Raw genomic sequence first — 8,462 nt, 5'->3', positions numbered from 1 at the left:
TCAAAGGCTCTGGGAAGTCCCCAGTGAAAACAAAACAAAATGAAAGGAAACCAGTTTACCTTTGTTTAACATTTTCCCAAAAGTAATCCACCATAGAAGCCATTTCCCTCAAAACAGCAATCAACATCCTAGGACACCCACTGGGGACAACCTGCCCAGACGACCTCTCAGGTTTCTTCTTGCCCAGATAGGCTAGGCCTCCCCACCCCAGGGGGAGGAGCACTTAGCAGCTGTGCAGCAAATTCTAAGATCCCACAGAAAGGTCCACACTGCAAGTAGAAAAGCCTCCTTTGGGGGCAAGTGGCAGCCCCTCCCGGCTCTATTTTATTTTTTAAGAAAGCCTAGTGCTGTGAGTTAGAGACCAAAAAGGGGAGACTTAAAAAAAAAAAAACAACTCAGTTTGTACTCTGATCCTTTGTTGTTTTAAGTCAATTCACTTTAAAACTAACAGCCTCAGTGTGCCCATCTGTGAAAAGGGAGAACTGAGGAGGCTTGATTGACACCCACTAAACATTAACCCTCACAAGTTCCCCACCTGGGGTCCCCAGACACCCAATGGCAAGAAAAGCATAAGCTATTTCCAATATTTAAAGAAGTCTAACGAAAATTATACATTTACCATGAGAAGTGTCTTTGCTTTTGACTGGTATTGTATCAACTCAGTATGGCAGTACTGGTTGTCATGGGGACAAGGATTATTATGCAATAGATATGGTTGGTTTGTTAAGACAATTTTTGTTTTTGTTTTTTTTTTTACAAACTTAGTGTCTGTGAAAGTAATACAAAGATCAGCTGGTAAAGAGCTCCTGACTCAAGCGGTTGGGCCCAAAAACAGTTTAAAAATGCCAAGGTAGAGAGCAGATGGATGGATGGGAGGCAGAGGGAGGTTAGGGTGTCCCCGAGGAGTTCCTGGGAAGGGGGGATCCGGAGTTGTGCGCGGGAGCGTGCGTTGCAGGTGTAAAGTGGCTGTGACCTGGTAGTCTTTTCAGAGCATATTGGGAAAGGGTCTCAGCGGCTGAGACAGGTGGGGAGCACCACCTTTACTAAGCTGAGGGGAGCACAGCCGATTCCAGTGGGCTCAGGGAGCAGGACAAAGTGGATTCAAGGCCGCTTCTCAGAAGGCCTTCTGGCAGTTCCAATGTCTGCGGGTTTTCAAGCACTTGAAAGTTCTGATTTTATATGTGCAGAGTCCTGCCCCCTTGAGCCCTGGGTCACCTCTTCATACACATTTAGAGAGGCCAGTCTGTATGGTTCCTGGCTGTTTACTTTTCCCTCTAAGATTCTGTCCACTCAGATCACCTCACTAGATTCCTGTTCTCCTTTCTCCCCCTGGAGCCCCTTCCCCCAGCATTTCTCTTCCAACATCCAACTCCATTTGGGTACCAGCCCTGGCAGCCCAGCCCATGAGCGGTCTCTCCAAAGCAGTGGTGAAAATCATGGTTGGTAGATTCCTACACATCACCAAAAAGGTAGTTAGCTTTTTTTAATTCTTCAGAGCACCTAAAACAAAAATATCTTCCCCTTAATAATATTGATATCATCAATAATATATCTCTTGCTAAGAACTGGACCCTGTCTGTGAAAAATTAGAGGGAACAAGAGGACACCGGAGGGGGATTCCATCTGCGCCAGGATCTGAACCAGGCTGGTGGCTTTAGCTAACTGGATAAAGCTGAAAAGGGTTTTTCTCTAGGGTATTTGAGAACAAAGCACTTTGTTGTGTGGTTTTTAAAAAATTATGTCAAATAAATAAATGCATAATCTGGGGTGGAGGAGTTAGCGATGAGGTTAACTATAGGGTAAAATATGAAAGACATTGACATGGACTAAAAAGATTATTGACTGTACTGTCTGCTGCATCCTTCCAGATTACCTGAGCTATTTTATAATTCTGTAAGTTGTAGAAAAATGCATAGTAATGCAAAAGACTTTTGTTCATAGAAATACCAGTTACATTTAGTGGAACTTAGCCCCTTATGAATACTGACCAGCAAAATATTGCTGATTCTGCATTTATTTGTAAATTTTTCTCAGCATTCCAGATGTCTATATATATTTGCGTTTTGGATTCTTTTTGAACGGGTTGTAACATTTTACTTGTTCTCTCCTTAATTAATGACTGAAATAAAATCTCTGACATGTGTTCATTTTATAGCTATATGAGAGGCACGATTACGCTTTTTAAGAAATTATCTTTTGACACATTCACAGAGGAAGGGCCATTTGAGGACACAGTGAGAAGCTAGTCACCCGCAAGCCAAGGAGAGAGGCCTCCGGAGTAACCAAATCTGCTGACAGCTTGATCTTGGACTTCCAGCCTCCAGAACAACACAAAATAAATTTCTGTGGTTTAAGCTACACAGTATGTAATATTTTGTTATGGTAGCCTTACCACACTAAGACTATATACCCAAGTTGTTTATCCATATACTTATTGATGGATATTTTCATCTTTTCAGTTTTGGGCAGTTATGAATAAAGCTGCTATTAACACAAAAATTATCTTTTGATGGATTTATTCAACTTATTTATTCAACTAATATTTCCTAATGTAAACTAGGCACTATGGTTGGACACCAAAGATAGAACAATAGATAGCATTCTAGCCCTTGAGAACAGTCTAGTATGGGGAATTTGAAGTGGTGGGTAGATTGACCAGTGACCAGATTTGGTAAAGATAAGGAGTGCTCTATTACTCAGCAATTTAATAAAGGATGAGATCTTGCCATTTACAACAACACAGTATGCACCTAGGAGGTATTATACTAAGTACAACAAACCAGAGAAAGAAAAATACTGTATGATTTTACTTCTGTTGTGAAATCTAAGAAACAAAAGAAATGAACAAATAGGAAAAGCAGAAACAGACCCATAAGTACAGAGAACACATTACACTGATGGTTGCCAGAGAAGAGGAGGTGGGAAGATGGGCAAAATGGGTGAGGGGGACTGAGAGGTATCGTCTTCCAGTTATGGCATAAAGAAATCGTAGGGATGAAGGCACAGCATGAGGAATGCAGTCAATGATAATGCAATAGCTGTGTATATGGTGACAGATGGTGCTACCCTGGTGGTGAGCCCAGCATGATGTATGGAGTTGTTGGGTCACTATGTTATACATTTGTAACTAATGTAACATGGTGTGTTGACTATACTTCAATTTTAAAAAAGGGCAAAAAAAGATAAGGAGCCCTCTAATGGAGAGGGGTACAGGTGGAATAAATATAGGGGCCTGCTAGTCTCCTTGAAGGAGTGAGGTAGTGCTCCCTGGCACTGCCTGAGCAGGGGAAGATCAGGAGGGGAGAATTCTCTGGAGAATCAGCCTCTGCACAGAGGCAGAGAAACATGTTCCATTTTGAGGACAGATAGAGATAGGGGAGGACTACTAGCAGGTCAGATTCCAAAAGGCTTCGTGTCCTACAATTGCATAGAACTGATTGTAGGTAGTGTTTAAAATTACAGAAGAGAATAGAATTTTTGACTTTTCATATCTCCTGACATACCTAGGGGAACAAATAACCTGTCTAGCGCCCCCTGCAGCCCAGGGTGTGATCCTAGAGACCTGGGATTGAGTCCCGTTGGGCTCCCTGCATGGAGCCTGCTTCTCCCTCTGCCTGTGTCTCTGCCTCTTCTCTCTCTGTGTGTCTCTATGAATAAATAAATAAGTAAAAAATTTAAAAAAAACCAGCACACCTTTCCAGATTATCAGATTCTGGCCATGTTCCTTGTCTTCAAGTTATTTTTTGCCTTTTTGTAAATTTTAGGTAATTATATGTAATTTCTGTCTGTCTGGTAGTGATTCTTTTTTTTTTTTTTTGGTAGTGATTCTAATTGACTTCTTTCCCACTATAGAAAAAAGATTTGTAAAAAAAAAAAAAAGATTTTCTTGAATTTCGTTTATATACACATACCCATCTCAGGACTTTGTCTGAGAGTCCTGATTTTTTTTTTTTTTTTCTGAAAAGAAAATTCTTTTAACTCAGGTGACCTGGGCACCTTTGGTGCTCCCTTGCCCAATAGTGACTGTAGTTGGAGAGCTATAGAAACCTCAGCTTACAAAAGGGGCTCAGGGTCCCTAGAGATGGGACAGAAAGCAGAAAGTGGATGAATAAATATAATGGTTAGTGGGACCACTCCTGCTTCTCCTCTGTACTCAGGCCCTTGTGTCTTTTTTGAGGGCACAGTACCATATATAGCTTTTTGATTCACTGCATGTGCTGAATCTTGGAGGATGACACCCATACAGACTGTTGCCTCTGATGTGGTGCTTTATGTCTTCAGCCATTTCAGTGCTCTTTTGGACTGGCAGCTTCTAGGTGATGAATTATATGCTACAACAAAGTAAATCCCATGGTCATGAGCGCTCTCCCATAACTTCTATGCTGTAAAGTTGGTCCTCTGGTCTGAGGTGGTATCCCATGGAATCCCATGCCAGGGGATCCAACACTCTATAAGCCTTCATATGGTGGTGCTGGTTGAGACTCTGTGGTCAGGAAAGGCCAGGCCAACCCTGACATATTCAACCCCAATACATATTCATGACCTGAATATGTATCTCTTTTTCTAAGAACAGAGAACAGACTTCTGAATTTTCCAGGATGGAAAGCAACGTAGTCAACTTGCCACCCAGTGGCTGGTTTGTCTCTTGAGGAAGACCAACCAATATAGTGCCCTGCTGGGGATTCAGTGTTGGTCGCTGCTGTAGACAGGATAACTTTAGTAGCAGCAGTAGCCAAATTATCTTTGGTAAGTGAGAATCTGTGCTGTTAGTCCATGAATAGCCTTCGTCTCTGCTCTCACACTTCGTTCATGTTTCTACTGTGCTAACACCAGAGTGGCTGGTGATAGAAGCTGGCTGAGGTCAGCGGGCTGAGTCATCTGTCTACTTGGTTTAGTTCTTCATCAATGGTGGATGTTCTCTGAGGATGTAAACATGTGATACAAAGATTTTCCTCCTTCAAGCCTGCTTCTAGAAGTCCATCCACATACTTCCATCCCAGGCCCCTTAATTTTCCAATTTTTCCTCATCAGCTAGCCAGGGTCATTTGCCACTCTATATTCTATCCTTGGGATACTGCTTTTTTCTACACTGAGTGGATGACCAAGTGCACTACTCAAAGCTCTGACCATTGGGAGGGTTTATTACTGTCTTTTAAGGCTCCCCCTGTGTGAGGCTGTAGTATAGCTAACAATTTCAGCTTGCACTCACAAATAGAGATAACCCATCCATGAAACCACTCAGGTTTTCCCTCCTCTTTCAGTTGGTCTTACAGGGTCCCTCACACCACCCTAGATGTGCCCAGGAAGAGAACTCCTACACAATTGTGGTAGATGAGAGGGGATCTAGATTACCTGCTCATGGGGCCTGCTTGGACTCTCATCCTGTTGGTGCTCAATCCCGGAGGTACTGCTTCCGCTGTATGATGGATGGTTGCTGGGTTAGTCTCATTGGGTCTTATAGGACCCTGCATTGAAGGGGCAGTTTTAGCCCCAAAGTTAGTTGGTGATTCTCTCTACTAGGGCTTACTAATGGGTTAGGAGTTGTTTTCCAAAGGCATACGATTCTTCACTGCAGATGGCCTGGCCTTGCTGCAGAGCCCTGGGGGCTTGCCTGTGCTTCTCTAACTGGAGCTGGTCACAAGCCTCACCTGGTGTCTTTCCTCACCACTGATAGCTCTAATCCCATGAGGTTGGTCAGACCATATGGATCTGGATTGCCTGCATGGTAGCCTGGGCTGGCTGCAGAGGCCTTTTCTGCTCCGGGACTCACTTAAAGTTGGCTGTCTTCCATGTTACAAGGTGCATGAGCCAGAACAATATCTCTAGGTATTGAATATGCTGACTTGAGAACTTGAAGAGGATTACCAGGCCTGTTTCCTTCTTCATAGTGAGGTACAAGGTGTAATAATTTGTCTTTTGTTTTGCAGATGTCCTGGTTACTGGACCTGATTTGTAGCCTCCTGAAAATGTTACAGTTGTGGCAGGATCTGGAATTATTGCAGGGTTTAGCTCCAACCCTCTGGGACACATGTCTTATGAAGGTCTCTAGCAAGCTAGCCACCTTTTGCTCATATGAACCAATCAATATAATATCACTGATGTAATAGATACATGTGATGTTCTATGGATGTCCAGCTGGTACAAATACGTTTGAACTTAGTATGACCTTGGAGCTAAACTGTTAATGTATATTATTTCCATGGAAATATGAATTGTTCATCTTTTGTTTTGACTGAAAGAATGCCTTCTCCCAGTCGATGGCTGCATACTATATGCTTGAGGTGGTATTGATTTGGTTTAATGAAGATACCACATCTGGCACTCTGCCTGCAACTAGGGTTATTATGTTGAGATTGTGATTTGGTGTCCCTTCCTATTCCATCTGGTTTCTTCAGGGACCAGACTGGTCAAATTAAGGATTGAGAGGAGGAGATGAATAGAATGTGACAATAAATCTCTATTCTCTTCTCTCCACAATATGACTTTACATTTATTTATATCTGGGGGTGGTGGTGGTGGTGTTGAGACTTCCACTTGGCCTTTCCCAATATGATAGCTCTTATTTTGCAGACCAAGGATGCAGGAGTGGGGCTTGGGCCAACTGCCAAATAGGTCATTCCAGTTATATATTGGCAGACTGAGTAACTGGCCACTGAGTAGGTCCATGGATGCTGAGGATCTCTGTAAACTGGACATTAGTCAGGACTACACTTATTATCTGGCCCCCATAGGATCCACTCTAACAAGGGGGCCATGATGATTCAGGTCTTGGGCCATCACTGACAACTCATGCCCTATGTCCAACCATCCTTAAAATATCTGGGTATTCCCTTTCCCCTAATGCATAGTTTCCTAATCATTATTGTGTATACTTGCCATGATATTGCAGTGTTTTTCCTCCTATGGACCCAGCCATCTCTTCTGTTAGCAGCTCTAGTACTGAAAACTGGTGCAGGTTCAGAAATTGGCCAAGGGATTGTGACTTTATTGGGGGCAACTGCCCTCAGCTTTGAAGTTGTCCATCGTTGACTTCTACTAGTGTTACAGGCTCAGTAGTACAAGTTGGGTGACTGCCCATCTACTTTGTCTCTAGGGACACTGTTCTAGGAATTATTCTTGTAATTCTGACCTTGCAGTCATGACAGTTAATTGTGACTTCCTGGCTTTGGATGGTTTTGTGCTGCTACCTGGCTCTGTTGTTTCAGAGTCCTATCATCCCCATTGTTATCAGTCAACATTGTTCTGTGGTGGTGTCTTTACAGAAGAGTCACCTCTGAGTTTTTAGTGATGCTAGTGTATTCCTCAGGACCTTTGTCCATAGTGTGTTCTCTTGACCTTCCAGCCCTAAGTATATCCTGCATGCCTGTTCCCCCTGGGAATTTTAGCTCCATCCTTCACTGTCTGCAAAAGCAATTCTGGAAATTTAACTGCTTTGCATGGGCCATCACTCTTCCCATGTTTCTAGGAACTGGGCTAGTAGCAAGTTTATACCAACTCCTGGTATCTTTGCTAGGGAGTTAAATTCTGCAACTTCGGGAGCATTTCCAAGTCAAACATTCTTCTCTATTCACCCTCAGGATCTCCAACTCCTATCAGTATCTGTATACTGTCTTATGGCTCTTTTAGTGTAGAGTCCTTATCTTCCCTTAGCTGGCTCAGTATGTCCCCAGCTGAGTTATGAGAATCCTGAGTGATGCATATGTTATCTTGCACAAGGGTCTTTAATGCCTCCCCTCATGGAGTAGGGGTGAGAAGTGCTAGTGAGGATTATGGGGAAATAGGTCCATAGACTCAATTTTTTTCCCAGGGGCTTATGGAGTCAAAATCTTTTTTGGGGGCTGGGGAGTCCAACTAGATGTTACATCTGATGTGTCTGATTTTCCCAATGAGGATCCTGACGTTGCATAACAGACATGCCTTTGTTGTTTAACCATATTTGAAATTCAGCTACGCTATTAAGTCCTGGCTTGGCCTTCACTTTCTCTTCTTTCCCTTTGTCTCCCACTGTAGGAAATGAGAATGCTGTATGCAACCAGAGAGGCTGTTTCCACATCTGGCTGCCAATTAATTGCTTGGTACTTGCCCTCAGCTGTTCATTATCCTTCTGTAGGCATCAGTGACACTTAGAAAAGCCATCCAATCTCATTGCTCTATAGCTACTGTTTCCTCTCTACATGGATATGCAGTGATAACAGGAGTCCAGCTCTTCAAAATACAACTAAACATATCATTTCACCTAATACTTGAGATTCTGTGTGAGTGGAAAAAAATGAGCTGTTGCATCAATCCATTAGATGCCTAATACTACCTAAAAACAAAAGGCCATTTAAGATTATTTTTTAATTTAGTGAAAAGCTAACGAATTTTCCACCCTTGAAGTATATTTGCCCTAAACTCATACAAGTTAGTCCTAAGAAGAATCATGTCCGGGAAACCAAGAAACCCAAAGAGAAAAACGCTCA

The 8,462-nt window shown here is 42.7% G+C and overlaps 1 long non-coding RNA gene across 2 annotated transcripts; it reads left to right on the top strand.

The window, feature by feature from the left end:
* The first annotated feature begins 722 nt into the window (after nucleotides 1-722).
* LOC112648451 (uncharacterized) lies at nucleotides 723-8,140 on the top strand. Of its 2 annotated transcripts, XR_003129057.3 has the most exons (4): nucleotides 723-850; nucleotides 1,336-1,469; nucleotides 2,212-2,362; nucleotides 8,011-8,140. It is a non-coding gene; the product is annotated as an uncharacterized LOC112648451 (long non-coding RNA). The 2 variants fall into 2 exon arrangements; XR_007411855.1 differs by lacking the exon at nucleotides 8,011-8,140 and having other exon boundaries at nucleotides 2,212-2,502.
* Nucleotides 8,141-8,462: the final 322 nt, after the last annotated feature.

Source organism: Canis lupus, chromosome 7, assembly GCF_003254725.2.
Source record: "Canis lupus dingo isolate Sandy chromosome 7, ASM325472v2, whole genome shotgun sequence".
Lineage (NCBI taxonomy): Eukaryota > Metazoa > Chordata > Mammalia > Carnivora > Canidae > Canis > Canis lupus.
This window is presented reverse-complemented; position numbering and strand designations above follow the sequence as displayed.